Source organism: Balaenoptera acutorostrata, chromosome 3 (genome assembly GCF_949987535.1).
Source record: "Balaenoptera acutorostrata chromosome 3, mBalAcu1.1, whole genome shotgun sequence".
Classification (NCBI taxonomy): domain Eukaryota; kingdom Metazoa; phylum Chordata; class Mammalia; order Artiodactyla; family Balaenopteridae; genus Balaenoptera; species Balaenoptera acutorostrata.
This window is the reverse complement of record NC_080066.1, coordinates 2,895,688-2,914,569: the sequence shown is the minus strand read 5'-3', so window position 1 is coordinate 2,914,569 and position 18,882 is coordinate 2,895,688. Positions and strand designations below refer to the sequence as shown.

The 18,882-nt window shown below is 37.6% G+C and overlaps 1 protein-coding gene and 1 pseudogene across 21 annotated transcripts in view; both read left to right on the top strand.

Annotated features, from left to right (window-relative positions):
* ZNF438 (zinc finger protein 438) overlaps nucleotides 1-18,882 on the top strand; it is a 169,232-nt gene that overhangs the window by 39,700 nt on the left and 110,650 nt on the right. For 17 of the 21 annotated variants that reach the window (XM_057542870.1, XM_057542883.1, XM_057542877.1 and 14 more), the window contains one exon: nucleotides 2,040-2,095. The gene's annotated coding sequence lies outside the window, so the exon portion shown is untranslated. Of the gene's footprint in view, nucleotides 1-249; nucleotides 316-1,858; nucleotides 1,880-2,039; nucleotides 2,096-18,882 lie in introns of those variants that run through there. The other 4 variants (XM_057542878.1, XM_057542867.1, XM_057542869.1 and 1 more) reach the window with 3 other exon arrangements.
* Nucleotides 1-18,882, top strand: part of LOC102998180 (probable ATP-dependent RNA helicase DDX10) — a 94,605-nt pseudogene that overhangs the window by 27,674 nt on the left and 48,049 nt on the right.

Sequence of the window (18,882 nt, the reverse complement as noted above, 5' to 3'; positions counted from 1 at the left end):
GTACAGTTGTGAATTATATGTGAATCACAACCATGTCCAAGTTTATTTTTGTTCCGTACTTTTTAAAATTAGTAAGACCATTGTTTTTTACTCTATGGTTCTGTGCTTGACCAAAGTTTGTATTTGTGTTATCTCTGTAAAATCAAATATAGTCTATCCTCATTATTTATAGATTCCATTTTGCGAATTCTCCCTACTCACAAAAATTTATTTGTAACCCCCAAATCAGTATTCTTGGTCCTTTTGTAGTCTTTCAGGGCCATTTGCCGAGGAACAGAAAATTTGGATTGCTCAACACACTTGTTCCCAGCTGAGGTAAAGCAAGGCTTTCTTCTTTCAGCTTTCAAAGTCTAAACAAGTATCCTTTTTGTGGTGCCACTTTTTTTTTTCTTTGTATTTTTGTGCTTCTTGTTGGTGATTTCACTGTTTACAGTGACTCCCAGGCATAGTGCATTGTATATTGTTCCTGAGTGCAGGAAGGTCGTGGCGTGTTGTATTTTACAGGGAAAATACGTGTGTTAAGTAAGCTTTATTCAGGCATGAGTTGGTGCGATGGACTGGGAGTTCAATGTTAACGAATCCGTAATATATATTAAATATAGTGTCTTTATACAGAAGGACACGTAACGCGAGGTTATGTTTGACCAGTCGAAGAAGTTGTAGCCGGAGGCTCCCAGGAACCCAACTCTGTTTCTCCTTTAAGAGCAGGACTTTGTTTGGTATTTGCTAATTCAGTGTTCATGGTGACCTTGTAGAACTTCGTTGCTGCGGTTAATGAAAACTGACTATAACTGCATCTTTGTTGTTGAACTTCCTAACTGAGTTTAAATAGCAGCTACAGCAATGTCAGGCATATCACATAGTACAGAAGGAACTTCCAAAAGATTTACTTTGATTCCATGAATTGGATGAAAACAATCAGCCCATTATTGGAATTAACTGATTTCTATTTAATGTATCTCTTGACACTGATAGAAAGCTGGCATCACTTAAGTGTAAATTTCTTCTAATAGAGCCAACAAAATAACAGCTGTCACTTAATTTTGACTATGTAAACAAGATACTTTGTAATCAGAACTGAGCAAGATTAAAGACTAGTCATTTGATCCAAATGAAAAGTCATGCTTTATAGAATAATATATAAAACATCTTCTTCATCTGCTTTTCTTAAATTGGTATCTTCGAGCTAATCATAGTTGGGGCAGCAGCATTGAATATTTTTTCCACCTCCACCCAAGACTGCAGGATTTAGCTGTCCCTCAGCCTCTCCTGTCCAAGTGTGCTTCCTTTTTCTGCCCATGGTTTGGGTGCTGACCTTGAGAACGAGGTGTCAGTTATAGCCCATCCAGAGAGAGGTCTTTCACATTTAACCACAGGTTAAATTGACAATTGGATTCACTGCGCGTGTATCTCACAGCACTCAACAAGATCAGGGCAGAGCCTGGAAGTAAATGTTCTGGCTTATTATAACACTCTCGTTAAAAAAAATCGCTAGAAAGTGGAGAATCCAGGACAAATAATAAATTGGGGGGGGGGGGGACACTGTGACAGTGGGCCTAAGTTGAGACTGTCTCAGTCAAACTGACACACATGGTCGCTTTACCAGACACGTGTCTTTTCAAAAATCTCCTAACCCCGAATTCCTGATTGCTGTTTTCCCCTCGCAAAGGCTGTGCCCTCAATGTGATTCACTTGTTTGTGACTATTTAGTAATTTCCACAGCATTATGCACATGGAAAAGAATGTGAAACATTCTTATTAGTCAGTTTTATTCATTGTGGCACTTCTTTTTTTCTAGAACATTTTCTGTTTATCTTAAAACTTGTATTAAATTTTGCATGCCTTCATTTTTAAACTAAAGACATGGAATAAATTTATGGTATTGTTCTTCCTTAAATTAGTTCTTTTGTTATCTTAATAAAAATATCATACAATAATTTTAAAACTTTGGGAATGAAAGGAATACAGTTGTTAACATATATTTGATAAAAATGGATTATCTGAATAGGATTATGATAATACTTTATATTCTATTACAGGATTAAAAGGATTTACCATACATCTTATGACTCTTTACTGGAGCCTTGGGAGATAGGTAAGTGACAAGCATTTTTTGAAGAGATATTTCTGAAACATTAAATGATTTGATCTCATAGGTTCCTGGCAAAGTAGGCAATGGAGTATATCTTACTTCAGTGATTTACCTCTTTTTCTCCTCAGTAAAAATAGTAGAAATACCATGTTTACATGAATGTAATGTAACATTCTCTGGTATCCAATAAATCATATTTTCCAGGGAGTCTTAGGTTTATTTTGTATAATAATTATACAGAGAACATTGTCAATAAGAGAAACAAGTTAGGCATATTTCAAAACTTAAAGCCCTAAAAAAATCGTTAAATGCAAAGTGGTGTCCTGGATTGTATCTTAGAACTGAAAAAAGACATCAGTGAAAAAACAGGTGCAATCCAAATAAAGTCTATAGCTTAGTTAATAGTAAATGTACCAATGTCAGTTTCTCAGTATTGACAAATGTACCATGGTAGTGTAAGATGTTAACTTTAGGTGGAATTTGGTGAAAGGAATACAGGAACTCGGTAATATCTTTGCAACTCTTCTGTAAATCTAAAATTATTCCAAAATAAAAATTTTTCTTTAAAGCCAAAAAAAATCGAGATTTATTTGAAAATTGTAGTTTAGAAGTAGCTTTTCTGTGTAATTGTTTGAAAAATCAAAATAATTAATTACCTTTAGAAAAACCCAGATTCCGTGCGTTAGAGATGCAGGGAAATATGTGACGATAGGTTTCAGTTTTCAGTTCGTGGGAGGCGTGGGATTTCATTTTCTTGACATTGGCCTGGCGTCCATGAACATCTCCTTGAGCTCGGTTACAGACTTGCTCTTTGATTCCTTTAAGGTGCTTGTGTGTTCTTTGGTGCTTTAGTACAGCTCTTTCTGTTAACATAAGCAGGCCCCTTCCATGGTTCCCAGTGTACCGCTTTTTTTCTTTTTCTTTTCTTTTCTTTGATGTACTGTTAGAGGCAAAAAGGCCAGTGATGTGACTCAGTGGTTTGGAGTTGAGACCCTTTTAGGGTGGTTTTGTTCAGTCACACCTACTTGAGCTTCTAGGTCAGGTGCTGGACTCAGCTGACCTATCGTTAAAGAACCATTTCTGTAGTTGAGCTGAAATAATTGATTGCTGTCAGATAATTGAAATTCTCAGTTTCCAAAATGAACTCTGGCAGTATAACTCTTTTAAATTTCTATAAATATTAAAAGACTATAAGAAGGGAGCTCTGTAGTTTGCTGAACTATTACATAACTTGTCATTAATAAAAGTAAAATAGCCCTGCTGGCCTTATAAATGGTCTCCTGCTGCTGTTGCCAACTTTAGTGATTTTAGATAAACTTAAATTTCATAAAGGGGAATAGAAGTATATGCTACTTAAAGGATATAGACATTTAAAACAGCAGACCCAGGCCTGAATGACTTTTGCAGGCTAATTGTTAGGCTTGGAGAGTTCTGTTTTGCTTGATATTTGTTCAGAATTGGTGTTGTAAATTCTATTGGCATGAGATTGATATCTTTACTTCTTAGTGATGTAGCATAATTGTGCCAACCTTGGTAGGAAAGTTTAGAAAAAGGGAGGAGCATTTTTTCAGGACAAGTTGAAATTCCATTGATCAAATTATAATCCACACATAAAATCAAGCAAAAAAGCTTTTTATTATTCTTCTGTGCTCGAAGAGCCTTGCAAGTGTTGTTTCTGGAGACTTGCTTTACCACTCAGCTGGCTGGCTGTCACTTTATGGTCACCTAAAGTATAAATGGGGGTAGCTAATAGGCACTGAGCGCTTTCTATGTACCAGGCACTTTGTTTACAGTGATCTCATTTAATCTTCACAAACACCTATGAGCTAGTTTGGAACTCCCATCATAGATGAGGCTGGAGGGTAACAGATGTCTCCAGGGCAGCGCTGAAGGTGTGGGGCAGAAAGAGCCGATGGCCGCGGTGTGCAGTACCTACAGTTTAGTTCCTAATATTACCAGCTTCCAGGGAATCCTGAGTCTGCAGACACACGGTAAACTTCAGATTGCAGCAGCTCTTCTGGGTAAAAGGATGTCTGATCACACTGGGTGACCTAGAGCAGATTCCCCCCGGGGTGACGGGCCTGGAGTGGAGTCTCCTGCTCCCCGTTCCAGCCTTGCCCTGGCTCATCCTCTGGTTCCCCAGCATGTCCGTTGTTCTCTGTCGCCTGATGCATTGCCGAACTGTCACTCATTGTGTGCTTCATTGATCAGCTCTGGGGAACAGGATCTCAGTGTGCCTCCTGGTCAGCGCTGGGCAACTGAACGTTGTCAGTGGGGGCGAGAACTTGGATTCAGAAGCCAGGACCCATGCCAGAGGCCAGGGATGGGGTAATTGAGCAGCTGGCATGTGAAATGGAGCTCTCCAGACTCAGTCAGCCGGCCAGGAGGCAGAAGGAGAGTTGCACGTGACTTTGAAAGGTGGTCTTTGAAGAAGATTGTGATGGCTGGCTGTGGATTTTGTAGTTTGTAGATATAAAATACTCCCAGTTGCTTTTTGAGGAAGAATGAGAATGTTGCCAACTTACACACCATAGTGCTTGTTACAATGGGCAGAAACCGCCCTCTCTGTAGCTTTTCCCCGTCACTTCTAGCCATGTCTTTTGGTGGCTCTAAATCTCTAGTCCTTCTTATACTTGAAAGCATAAAATGCACGCAGGATTACAAACTCTCCTTCTTGGTCTCCTCTTCTTCATGGTCTCTGACGGTTGATGTCCTTCAGGGCTCAGTCCTCGGTTGCCTTCGCTGCTTATTCTCTATGTGATCTCATGCATCCCTCACTTTAAATACCATGTGTCCCCCCAGTTTATTTCTTTGCCTTGATCTCTCCCATGAGCTCCAGGCTCCTATCCGTCTGCCTATCCAACGTCTCTATTCAGAAGCCCAATAAGCATTTCAAAATTAGCGTATGTGCAGCGGGACGCCTGGACTCTCTTCCCCAGACAAGCCCCTGCATCCTCCTCCAGCTCACTCAGTGGCCCACTCAGTTGCTCGGGCCAAAACCTAGAGGTCGTCTTTGACTTTTCTCTTTGCTTCTTAACCCACATCCAGTCTATCGGGGGGCTTAGACGTCTTCCTTTCAAAATATATCCCTTTGCTGCCATTGCCCCCACTGCTACTCTAGTATAATTATATAGTGTAACTTATAGTCACCATTGTAAGTTACCTAGATGATAGTAATAGTCTCCTCACTGGCCTTCCTTAGAGCAGCGAAAGTGGGTTTTGTTTTGTTTTGTTTCGTTTGTTTGCGTTTTAATGTTAAACAGTTCCTGTCCTTCCCCTGTTCAGAACCCTGCAGTGTCTACCCATTACACTCAGGATGAACTTCTCACCCCGTTCTAGCAGGCCCTGCGTGTTCTCCCTGCTGCCTTTTCTCCTGCCGTTCTCTGCGTGCTCATGTGGCTCTATAGCCACAGTTGCTTTCTTGCTGTCCCTTAAATTCTCCGAGTCCATTCGGAATTGGCTAAATGCCTCCTACCCGCTACCCTGAACCCTCATCCTGACCGTTTCAGCTTTCAGCCTGGTGCCAGTGGCGGTAGATGTAGAGAGAAAAGTGCATTTCTAAGGCTCTGTAGCACATGTAGTGGGAGAGGTCAGAGGTCACACTAGAAGTTTTGCAGTTTCCTTGTTCCAGGTTTCTGTAATTTGAATTGCTCTCAAGCGTAAGAGGGACTGGAGATGTAGAGCTGCAGAAAGACATTGCTAGAATCGATGGGGAGAAGTTACAGAGAGAGAGGTTTCTGAGGAGAGAGAACATTCAATAAGCAGTAGAAGGAATAAGTTGGTAACAATGACATCTGCATATAAATAGACCGGGCTGCTGCAGAGGACAGTGGGTTCTTTGTCACTGACGGTGTCAACTTGAGGCTGATCAGCCTCCTGGGATGTTGCAGAGGAAGATGTGCTAGGGTGGGGGAGGGGAGAGTGGTTTTTCTCCCCAGAGTTGGTCTCCCCAACTCTGAGATTATATCAGTTTTCAGAATCTTCTTTTTTCAAACGACTCCTCCTGTCTTTGTATTGGGAAGCTTTCACCCATAAATTATAAAGGTGAACTTCTAGGTGAAGTTCCCAGTATTTGACGTGAAAGAAGAGCTCCTATCAAGGTACTCAGGTGGGCCAAGTCCTCATGTAAGGCATTTCCTTGGAGGCATTTTTCTTTCTTTCATTTTTTAATTTAAAATTTATTTAGATTGATATTAGGTCTGAAATAAATAATACACACATACACAAATTCTGTAATAGATTTTAGTTATTAAACAAAAGTGTACTGAGTCTCAGAAGTGAAGAGCAGGATATTTGGAAATGGCCTTTGGTCAGAGTTTCCTAGAAATGGAAAGTTCATCCTACTCTTATGCCAGAAGCTCTTTGAGAAGGAGTGACTGTGCTTCACTGTGTCATTGAGGGTGATCCAGCCGTTCCCTTCTCTTCTCTTGGAAAGACAAAAATAGGATTTAAATAACAGAGAACTTTAAGTTATAAGCGCTTTTAGTTAGACCCCAGAAAGTCTATTAATGCAAATTCCAGTTTCTTATAACCACTGAACTGTGCAACTTGGAATTAGTGATATAGGAAGGAATGATTTTCAGGGACTCTGTGATACTGAAGTACTTTATATTTGATTGCTCTGGTAACTGGCGCCTAAATAATAGGATGACACATTTAGAGATCGCCCGCAGCCTGACACACCTGCCTGTAGCGCCAGGGTCCGGCCCGCCCCCGTGCATGCTGGCGCACCACGTGAAATCAGCGTTCTACTGAAGACACCGTTCTGCCTCTAAGGAAGGCCTGAACTCTGTACCATGTTTTCACCTAGAATCTCTCTGGTTTCTCTGTCTTCTCCAGGCTTCTGACTTTGCTCCCCTCTTTCCCATTAGAGCTACCTCTGTCTTTTAGATTTGACTCCTTCTCTTTTTGTTTTGTTTTTAACGGATATTATTTTTTTTTTAAAACATCTTTATTGGAGTATAATTGCTCTACAATGGTGTGTTAGTTTCTGCTGTATCAAAAAGTGAATCAACTATATGCATATACATATATCCCCATATCCCCTCCCTCTTGTGTCTCCCTCCCACGCTCCCTATCCCACCCTCTAGGTGGTCACAGAGCACCGAGCTGATCTCCCTGTGCTATGCGGCTGCTTCCCACTAGCTATCTGTTTTACATTTGGTAGTGTATATGTGTCCGTGCCACTGTCTCACTTTGTCCCAGCTTACCCTTCCCCCTCCCCGTGTCCTCAAGTCCATTCTCTACATCTGTGTCTTGATTCCTGTCCTGCCCCTAGGTTCTTCAGAACCTTTTTTTTTTTTTTTAGATTCCATATATATGTTAGCATACAGTATTTGTTTTTCTCTTTCTGACTTACTTCACTCTGTAGGACAGACTCTAGGTCCATCCACCTCACTACAAATAACTCAATTTCATTTCATTTTTATGGCTGAGTAATATTCCATTATATATATGTGCCACATCTTCTTTATCCATTCATCTGTCGACGGACACTTAGGTTGCTTCCATGTCCTGGCTATTGTAAATAGAGCTGCAATGAATATTGTGGTACATGACTCTTTTTGAATTATGGTTTTCTCAGGGTATATGCCCAGTAGTGGGATTGCTGGGTCGTATGGTAGTTCTATTTTTAGTTTTTTAAGGAACGTCCATACTGTTCTCCATAGTGACTTTATCAATTAACATTCCCACCAACAGTGCAAGAGGGTTCCCTTTTCTCCACACCATCTCCAGCATTTATTGTTTGTAGATCCTTTGTATTTCTGCAGTGTCAGTTGTTGCTTCTCCTTTTTCATTTCTAATTCTATTGATTTGAGTCTTCTCCCTTTTTTCTTGATGAATCTGGCTAATGGTTTATCAATTTTGTTTATCTTCTCAAAGAACTAGCTTTTAGTTTTATTTATCTTTGCTGTTGTTTCCTTCATTTCTTTTTCATTCATTTCTGATCTGATCTTTATGATTTCTTTTCTTCTGCTAACTTTGGCATTTTTTTGTTCTTCTTTCTCTAATTATTTAGGTGTAAGGTTAGGTTGTTTATTTGAGACGTTTCTTGTTTCTTGAGGTAGGATTGTATTGCTATAAACTTCCCTCTTAGAACTGCTTTTGCTGCATGCCATAAGTTTTGGGTCATCATGTTTTCATTGTCATTGTTTCTAGGTATTTTTTGACTTCTTCTTTGATTTCTTCAGTGATCTCTTTGTTATTAAGTAGTTATTGTTTTGCCTCCATGTGTTTGTATTTTTTACATTTTTTTTACAGATATTTTCCTGTAATTAATATCTAGTCTCATAGCGTTGTGGTCAGAAAAGGTACTTGATACGATTTCAATTTTCTTAAATTTACCAATGCTTGATTTGTGACCCAGGATATGATCTATCCTGGAGAATGTTCCATGAGCACTTGAGAAGAAAGTGTATTCTGTTGTTTTTGGATGGAATGTCCTATAAATATCAATTAAGTCCATCTTGTTTAATGTATCATTTAAAGCTTGTGTTTCCTTATTTATTTTCATTTTGGATGATCTGTCCATTGGTGAAAGTGGGGTGTTAAAGTCCCCTACTATGACTGTGTTACTGTCGATTTCCCCTTTTATGGCTGTTAGCATTTGCCTTAAGTATTGAGGTGCTCCTATGTTGGGTGCATAAATATTTACAATTGTTATATCTTCTTCTTGGATTGATCCTTTGATCATTATGTAGTGTCCTTCTTTGTCTCTTGCAATAGTCTTTATTTTAAAGTCTATTTTGTCTGATATGAGAATTGCTACTCCAGCTTTCTTTTGGTTTCCATTTGCATGGAATATCTTTTTCCATCCCCGCACTTTCAGTCTGTATGTGTCCCTAGGTCTGAAGTGGGTCTCTTGTAGACAGCATATATATGGGTCTTGGTTTTGTATCCATTCAGCTAGACTATGTCTTTTGGTTGAAACATTTAATCCATTTACATTTAAGGTAGTTATCGATATGTGTGTTCCTATTACCGTTTTCTTAATTGTTTGGGGTTTGTTATTGTAGGTCTTTTCCTTCTCTTGTGTTTCCTGCCTAGAGAAGTTCCTTTAGCATTTGTTGTAAAGCTGGTTTGGTGGTGCTGACTTCTCTTAGCTTTTGCTTGTCTGTAATGGTTTTAATTTCTCCATCAAATCTGAATGAGATCCTTGCTGGGTAGAGTAATCTTGGTTGTAGGTTTTTCTCTTTCATCACTTTAAATACGTCCTGCCACTCCCTTCTGGCTTGCAGAGTTTCTGCTGAGAAATCAGCTGTTAACCTTATGGAGATTCCCTTGTGTGTTATTTGTTGCTTTTCCCTTGCTGCTTTAAATATTTTTTCTTTGTATTTAATTTTTGTTAGTTTGATTAATATGTGTCTCGGCATGTTTCTCCTTGGATTTATCCTATATGGGACTCTCTGCGCTTCCTGGACTTGATTGACTATTTCCTTTTCCATATTACGGACATTTTCAACTATAATCTCTTCAAATATTTGACTCCTTCTTCTTGATTACCATTTTGACCTCACACAAAACTGCTGCGCTGACCTAAAACATACCATTTGGATTATGTCCTGTGTTATTCCTGTTTTGAATTGAGCCAGGGATCCTGCTAGGAGGAGAGATGGCCAGTGGTACCTTCTCGATGGTGAAGGTGACGTGATCATGGCACACGTGTCATGGTTCTCAGTCTCTGGCACTGAGGCAGTTAGACTAAGTTTTGCACCTGGCCTTGGCAGAAGACTAATGTATCTGCACTCATTGAAAGCCAGTAATGAAATAATCAATAAAGGGAAAAGCAGTTCTCAAATGTAGTACACTTCTCTCTGTCAAATGAAAGAGGTATTTGAGCTACATACAGATGATGTTGGAAAGTTCAGGTCTTAAAATGGTATGTTAGGTTGACTCAGAGCCTCTTTATTCACTCGTTTTTCCTCTTAATAACGATAGTAAACACATACATAGCTTACTGTGTTCTGCTTTATATATTTTAGCTGATTTAGTCCTCACAGCAATCCTGTGAGGTATATATTGGGTGGGCCAAAAAGTGCCTTCAGTTTTTTAAGTAAAAATAAAAGACACGTTCTTCATTTTCACCAAGAACTTTATTGAACAACGTATTCACCCTTTTGTTCTGCTACGTTCTGCCATTTTTCAGGCAACTTCATAATTCCATCTTCCCAAAACTTTCTATCTTTTTGAGCAAAGAACTGTTCCACGTGCCTTTTACAGTCTTCCAGAGAATTGAAATTTTTTCCATTAAGAGAATTTTGTAAAGACCGAAATAAATGGAAATCTGAAGGTTCAATGTCTGGTGATACGGTGGATGAATCAGAACTTCCCAGCCAAGATTTAACAGTTTTTGCCTGGTCATCAAAAACACATGTGGTCTTGTGTTATCCTGATGGAAGATTATGTGTTTTCTGTTGACTAATTCTGGACGCTTTTCGTCGAGTGCCACTTTCATTTGGTCTAATTGGGAGCGGTACTTGTTGGAATTAATCGTTTGGTTTTCTAGAAGGAGCTCATAATAGAGGACTCCCTTCCAATCCCACCATATAGACAATATCACATTCTCTGGGTGAAGACTGGCCTTTGGTGTGGTTGATAGTGGTTCATTTCACTTGCCCCACGATCTCTTCTGTTCCACATTGTTGTACAGTATCTGCTTGTCATTGCCCGTCACAATTTGTTTTAAAAATGGAACGTTTTCGGGGCTTCCCTGGTGGTGCAGTGGTTGAGAATCTGCCTGCTAATGCAGGGGATGCGGGTTCGAGCCCTGGTCTGGGAAGATCCCACATGCCGCGGAGCAACTAGGCCCATGAGCCACAATTACTGATCCTGCGCGTCTGGAGCCTGTGCTCTGCAACAAGAGAGGCCGCGATAGTGAGAGGCCCGTGCATCGCAATGAATAGTGGCCCCCGCTTGCCACAACTAGAGAAAGCCCTTGCACAGAAACGAAGACCCAACACAGCCATAAATAAATAAATAAAATAAAATAAAATAAAATAAAATAAAATGGAACGTTTTCATTATGTTTTAAAACGTAGAGAATTGCATGCAGAAATATGGTCAAGAAGGGTTTTTTTGCTTATGTGAGACCCAAACCTCAAAGCGATTCACATAACCAGGCTGGTGAAAGTTATTTTCAAAGCTTGATTTGGATATTTAGAGTAAGTTGGCTATCTCCCGTGGGGTATAACGTTGATTGTTCTCAGTTAATGTCTCGATTTGATCGCTATCAACTTCAACTGGTCTCCCCGACCATGGAGCATTGTCTAATGAGAAATCTCCAGCACGAAACTTCGCAAACCACTTTTGACACGTTTGATCAGTCACAGGACCTTTTCCATACACTGCACAAATCTTTTTGTGCGTTTTAGTTGCGTTTTTACCTTTCTTGAAATAATAAAGCATAATATGCTGAAAATGTTGCTTTTTTTCCCTTCCATCTTCGATATTAAAATGGCTACACAAAAATTCACCAATTTTGATGAGTCTTTTTTTAAATGCACTCTGGTATGACAGCTGTCACATACAGTCTAACAAAATTATTTCCAATGAAGTTAAAGACAACTGAGTACTACCAGAGCTATCTTACGGAAAAAAACGAATGAACCTTTTGGCCCACCCAATGTGTATATATGTATGTATGTATATGCTTAGCAAAACGCTGTGAGGACACATGCCAAATGTTAACAGTTGTTATCTTCTAAGTGATAGATTTATAGATGGCATATATTTTCATCTTTATATATTTGGCCACCTCCAGTTTTCAGTAGTGAGCCTGCATAATTTTCTAGATATAGTTTATGATTATTAATGTTATTACAACTGTCAGATAACTATATACTCCAACTTAGTTCATGACAGCCTAGCCTTGGAGGAAACATTTGCTTCCTACCACCGACTTACTTCTCTTCAACCTCCCCTAAAACATCTACTCTTTTTTTTTTTCTCCATAAATGTATAAGCTATTTAATGGTTTAGAGAGGCTTCATTTTCAGCCTTTACTTAGGTATCTACCAACACAAATAATGAAGCACAAGTATTTTTAAGAATAAGGGTAATGAAATAAATACTTTTTTCTATTCAATTTTTGTATATTTTTTTGTATTCAATTCCTAAAGAAAAAAGAATCTAAATAAATACCATTTATCTTGCCTCCCCCTCTTCTAGGAAGGTATGCTCAATAGGTTTCTTAGAGGGAGATCAGTTCTCCTTTCAGCGTTTAAAGTTCAGTAACTAAATTTAAAAGTGAAGTACCTGACTCTTACTATGGAGCAGGGAAGGAAGTAGCAAGGAGACAGGATAGAAAAGCCTGATTCATTTGAAATCTCACCTTCCTAGAGAGGTGGGTGTTGGACAGAGAAAGAATTTCTGAAATCTACATAGGGGGGCTCCTGAGGATCTGCTGAACACCAAACCATGCGTGCACAGGATGAAACCCCCAAAAGCTGGAAGGACATCTCATGAGAAATGAAAAATTACCAGGTCACTGTAAGATTGAGCCCTAGAGTAAAGGTTCCTCTATAGAAGCCATAAAAGAGCTTAAAACTAAGCCTCAAATTCAATACTAGAAATTCAATACTCTTTAAACAAATACAAGAAATCCAGCATTCAGCCACTTAAAATTCACAGTGAATTGCACCCAGTCAAACATCACTAGATAAAGAAAGGAGCAGGAGAAAAACCCCATAACCAGGAGCCAATAGAAATAGACCCTGAAATGACAGAGATGATAGAACTAGCAGATAGGTACTTTAAAACAGCTGTTGTAAATATGGCTCATGTACATACACATAATGAGGAATGAAATAGAAGATAGAAAAAAGAAAATATTGGAACAGCCAGAGATAAAAAAATATAGTAACTGAAATGAAAATTTTACTAGATGGAATTAAGTGCAGATTAGATCTTTCAGGAGAAAAGGTCAGTGAACTTGAAAGCATAGTGAGAATTTAACCAAAAGCATAGAGAAAAAAGGTTGAAAAAGATGAAAAGCAACTTGGTTTCCTATAGTATGATAACCATGGGCATAAGTGTAATTGTAGTCTCAGATTTTAGAGGGAGGGTGAAAGAGAAAAAAATTAATGGCTGAAATTTCCCCAAATTTGAAGAAAATATAAACCCATTGATCCAAGAAATTCAACAGAGCCCAAGCAAGATAAACAACACACACACACACACACACACACACACGGTACATCAAGAAAATTGCTGAAAATTAGTGATAAAGAGAGAAATGTTAAAAGCAGGCAGAGGGAATAAAAAGATATTACATACAAAGGAATAAAGTCAAGAATGGCAGCAGACTTGTCATCAGAAACTGCGCAAACCAGAATGCAATTTAATAGCAATTTTCAAGTGCTAGAAAGATTGTCAACCTAGGATTTTACAGCCAGTAAAAATACAAAATAAAGGAGAAAAAAAATAAGGGCCAAATAAGAACTTTTTAGACAAAAACTGAGACAACTCATGACCAGCAGACATACATTACAAGAAATATTAAAGGAAGTTTATTAGGCAAAAGGAAAATGATACCAGGTGGAAATTGGACTATACAAAGGGGTAAAGAATGCTAGAAGTGGTTCATATGTTGATAAACAAAATTGTTTCTCCCTGTTTCAGTTTCTTTAAAACATAAATGTCTCTTTAAATAAAAAATAATGACAATGTTTATCTAGTGAGATTTATAACATATGTAAAAGTAAAATGTATGACATCAATGGCTCAAAGAATGGGATGGGGAAAGGAAGCATATCATAAGGGTCTTATACATGAAGTGATAAAATATTTTTTGAAGGTAGGTTGTCTTAAGCTAAAGAGAGTATTCACTAAAATAGCTAAAAAAGAGTTTTAACTAATAAGAAACCAATGGTGGATATGAAGTGAAATCCTAAAAACTAATCCAAAATAAGACAGGAAAAAAGGGGAGAAGGACCAAAACTAGATGGGACAAATAGAAAACTTGTAACAATATGGTAGAACAACATTCAACCATATCAGTAATCACATTAAACGTACATGATCTACTCTAATCAGAAGGCAAAGATTGTCAAATTGGATAAAAAACCAAGATAACTTTCAAAATAGGTTAGAAACAAAAGGGTATAAAATGTATCCAATGTAAGCACAAAGTATGAGAAAACTGGAGTGGCTATAGTAATATCAAAGTGGGCTTCATAACAAGTGATATTAAGAAGGTTAAAGAGGGACACTTCATAATAATGATAAATGGGTCAGTTTGTCAAGAAGAAATAATAACCTTAAATTTAAATGAAAACAATACTACATTGTAAAAATACACAAAGCAGAAACTGATAGCACTGAAAAAAAAAGAAACTGACAAATCTTCAATTGTATTTGGAGATTTTAATACCCATATCAGTAATTGATGGAAAAAGTTGAAACATGATCAGGGAGGATATAGATGCGCTTAACAACACTGTAAAGCAACTTGACTTCACTGACATTTATAGAACATTCCACTCACCAGTAGCAGAATATGCATTCTTTTCAAGTGCACATGGAATATCCACCAACATAGCCCCCCCATCTTCTAATATATAAAACAAGTCTCATTAAGTTTAAAATGATGGAAACTATGCATAGTGTATCCTATGACCACAATATAATTAAGCTAGAAATCAATATCAGAAAGATATCTGGAAAATCCTCAACATTTGTAATTACACCACATACTTCTAACTAGCACATTGGTCAAAAAAAAAGGAGGGGTGATTAAAAGATGTTTTGAAGTGAATCACAATAAAAACACATCAAAATTTCTGGGATATATGTGAAGCAGTGCTTAGGCAAATCTTTAAATGATCTTAAGTGTCCACCTTAAGAAGGTAGAAAAAGATCAAATTTAAACGAAAGTAAGTAGAAGGAAGGAAATAGTAAAAGAACAGAAATTGATGAAATAGAAAACAGATAAACAAGGAAACCAAAAGCAGGCTCGTTGAAAAAACGATTAAACCTCTAGCTATCCTAATCAAGAAAAATAAAGAGGAAACATGTTACTAAGTATAATGTCAGAATTGAAAGAGGGGACATCACTACAGATTCTACAGAAATTAAAAGCATATAGAAAGAATATTACAAGCATCTTTTGGACATAAGTTTGACGACTTTGATGAAATGGATACATTCCGTGGAAGGCACAAATTATGTAATGAAATTGACTTCGGAAGAAGGATAAAATTAGAGTAGCACCATATCTATTAAAGAAGTTATATTCCTGGTTAAAAACCTTCCCACACAAACAAACCAAACCAAAACCAAAAGAACTCCAGGCCCATACATGTTTTAACTGATGAATTATATCAAACGTTTGAAGGAGAAATAATTCAGAAAATAGAAGAAAAGGAAACTCTTCCCAACTCATTTTAGGACACTAGCATTATGCTAACATCAAAACTAGGTGAAGACATTACAAGAAAAGAAAACTATAAACAAATGTCCTGCATGAACATAGGTGAAACATTTTGTTAACAAACCATTAGTAAGTCAAATCCAGCAGGATATAAAAAATGAGTTTATTCTAGGGATGCAAGGTTGGTTTAACATTGGAAAATTCACTAGCATAAGTTCATCACTTTAACAGAAAAAAGCTATATGATCCTGTCACTAGTTACAGGAGAAAGCATTGGAGTACATTCAACAGTCATTTGTGATAAAATCTGTCAGGAAACTAGAAACAGAAGAGGATTTTCTTAACCTGACAAAAGACATCTACATGTAACTTCTAGCTGAAGTCTTATTTAATGTCAAAAGATGGAGTGCTTTCCTGCTAAGACAGGACACAAGGCAAGTATGCCCATCTCCTCCATATGTGTATCTAATACTGTAATGGAGGCCCCAGCCAGTGTAACAGGCAATAAAAAGAAACAAATGACATACACATTGGCAAGGTAGAAATAAAAGGTCTTTATTTGCAGACAACGTGATCATGTATAGAGAAAATGCTAAGCAATCTCTAAAAAGCCACTAGAATTTGTCATTGAATTTAGCAAGCTTGCAGGACGCAAAGTAGATACACAAAATCAGTTGTATGTATATATACTAGCAATGAAAAATTAGAAATTGAAATTTAAAATTTATATCAAAATACAAAGGACCTATAAAAACTAAAAAATATTTACAAGAACAATATTGGAAGGTTTTTAGTACCTAATTTCAAGACTTTCTCTACTTTTTAAAGCTCCTTCTTTAAAGCTGCGGTGATCAAGGTAGTGTTGGCCTAAGGTAAACATCTATATCAATGGAATAGAATAGAGAATCCAGAAATAGACCCACACATATATGGTCAGTTGATTTCTGACAGTCGTGCCAAGTTAATTCAATGGGGAAAGGATAGTCTTTTTAACAAATGGTACTAGAACACGTGGATTTTTTTTTAATTAATTAATTTATTTATGGCTGTGTTGGGTCTTCGTTTCTGTGCGAGGGCTTTCTCTAGTGCGGCAAGTGGGGACCACTCTTCATCGCGGTGCATGGGCCTCTCACTATCGCGGCCTCTCCTGTTGCGGAGCACAGGCTCCAGACACGCAGGCTCAGTAATTGTGGCTCACGGGCCCAGTTGCTCCACGGCATGTGGGATCTTCCCAGACCAGGGCTCGAACTCGTGTCCCCTGCATTGGCAGGCAGATTCTCAACCACTGTGCTACCAGGGAAGCCCAAACACGTGGATATTAAATGTAAAAACATTAACCTCAACTCTTACTTCTAGATATAAAAATAACTTGAAAAGAATCATGGATCTAAATATAAAAGACTAAAACTATAAAACTTCAAGAAAAAATTACAGGAGAAAATATTCGTGAACTTGGGATAGGCAAAGATTTCTTGGGGCCCAAAAAGCATGAACCATAAAAGAAAAATTGACAAATGGGACTCCATCAAAATTTAAAACTTCTATTCTTCAAAGACATCGTTAAGAAAATGAAAAGGTGATCTTTAAACAGAGAGAACATATTCACAATACATATACCTGACAAATGACTTGTAGCCAGAATATATAAAGAACTCTTACAGCTCATTAAAAAGACAACCCAGTTAAAAATCTAGGCACAAGAAAATAATGAATGCAGCACAGGAAAAGGTGTTCAACATCATAGACATCAGAAAAATGCAAACCAAAATAATGAGATACCATTGTATATTCATCAGAATAGCTAAAATTAAAAATTAAAAGAACAAGTGTTAGAATGGAACTTTCATATATTGCTGGTAGGAAAGTAAAACGATAAAATCATTTAAACTGTTTGGCAGTGTGTTATAAAGTTAAACATTTACCATAACATACAACAATTTTACTACTAAATATTTACCTAAGAGAAATGATAACATATATTTACACACATACTTGTACATGAATGTCCATAGCAGCTTTATTCATAATAGCCTCAAGCTGGAAGCAACTTAAATGTCCATCAACTAGTGAACGGATGAACACATCGTGGCATATCCATGTAATAATATACTACTCAGCACTTAAAGGGAACAAAGTACTGAAACATATAACAACATGAATGAATCTCCAAAACATTATGCTGAGTTCAATAAGCCAGACACAAAAGAATACAAACTATGATTCCATTTACTGCCCACAATTATTATACCAGAAATGCTGCTAAAAAAACCCAAAATAAACAGATTTAATCTATAGTGACAATAAACAGACATGTTGTCTGCAGCTGAGGATGGAGTGTGATTGACCTGGATGGGGCTCAAGGGAACCTTTTGGTTTGATCAATGTGTTCTATATCTCTACAGTTTGATTAACCAGGATGGGGCTCAGGGGAAACTTTTGGTTTCATCAGTGTGTTCTATATCTCGACTATGGTGGTGATTATATGGATATATGTATATGTTTGTAAAATTCATTGACATGTACACATTTTACCTCAATAATGTTGTTTTGAAAAAAATTCCAAAAATTTGAAAGTTATTTTACTAACAAAACATTAACTTCTGTCTAATGTTAGAAGATCTCTCTGGGTAAGGCTGAAACTGAGTTGACCCGAAAATTCCATTTAGATAAATCAGTATACACAATATAAATAAAAATACATGAATTAAATATCCTTAAACAAGGAAAGAGAGTAGATGGATTCTCAGTGTAGTTAGCCTATGATTTGATGTATTGGAATGGGACCCTAGCATCCTTAAAATTCATTGATGTACCTTTCTAATTTCTTTAATTGATATTTGGTAGTGTCTTTGGCACTAAGAAGAATCCAGCTAAAATGAGGTAATTACATATAATCCCCTCTTGATTTTGTTTTATTGTTCTTTTCATTTTTTTAACCAGGAAGAATATGTAGAAGATGCTCCAGTGTCTCTTACAATCTATTTTTCCTGTTAGGACTAGAACTCCTAGATTTTACCTGAGCGCACACATGGCTGCCCATCTAGAAACTACATTTCTCTGCTTCTCTTGCAGCAGGGTGTGGCTTTGGACTAATGGGAGGTGACTGGTGATGTGTGTAAGGTTACCTCATTAAGGACAAGCTACCTGCCCTAGACTTTCTCTTTTCTCTTTCTGCTGCCGGGGGTGTTACATCAGGTATAGCAGCCACCTTAGGTCCGGAGATGGAAGCCATGTGGAAGCTGATAGAGTTAGCTTGGGTCCCTGAATGATCTTGTGACGCACACCTCCCCCTGCACCCCGCATTGTGACGTGAAAAAGAAAAATCTCTAACTGTGGCTACTATATTTTTGAGTCCTTTGGTTATGGTAGAAAGTTTATACCCTAATACAAAATGGAAAGCATTTAAGACTTTTAAGTTTTT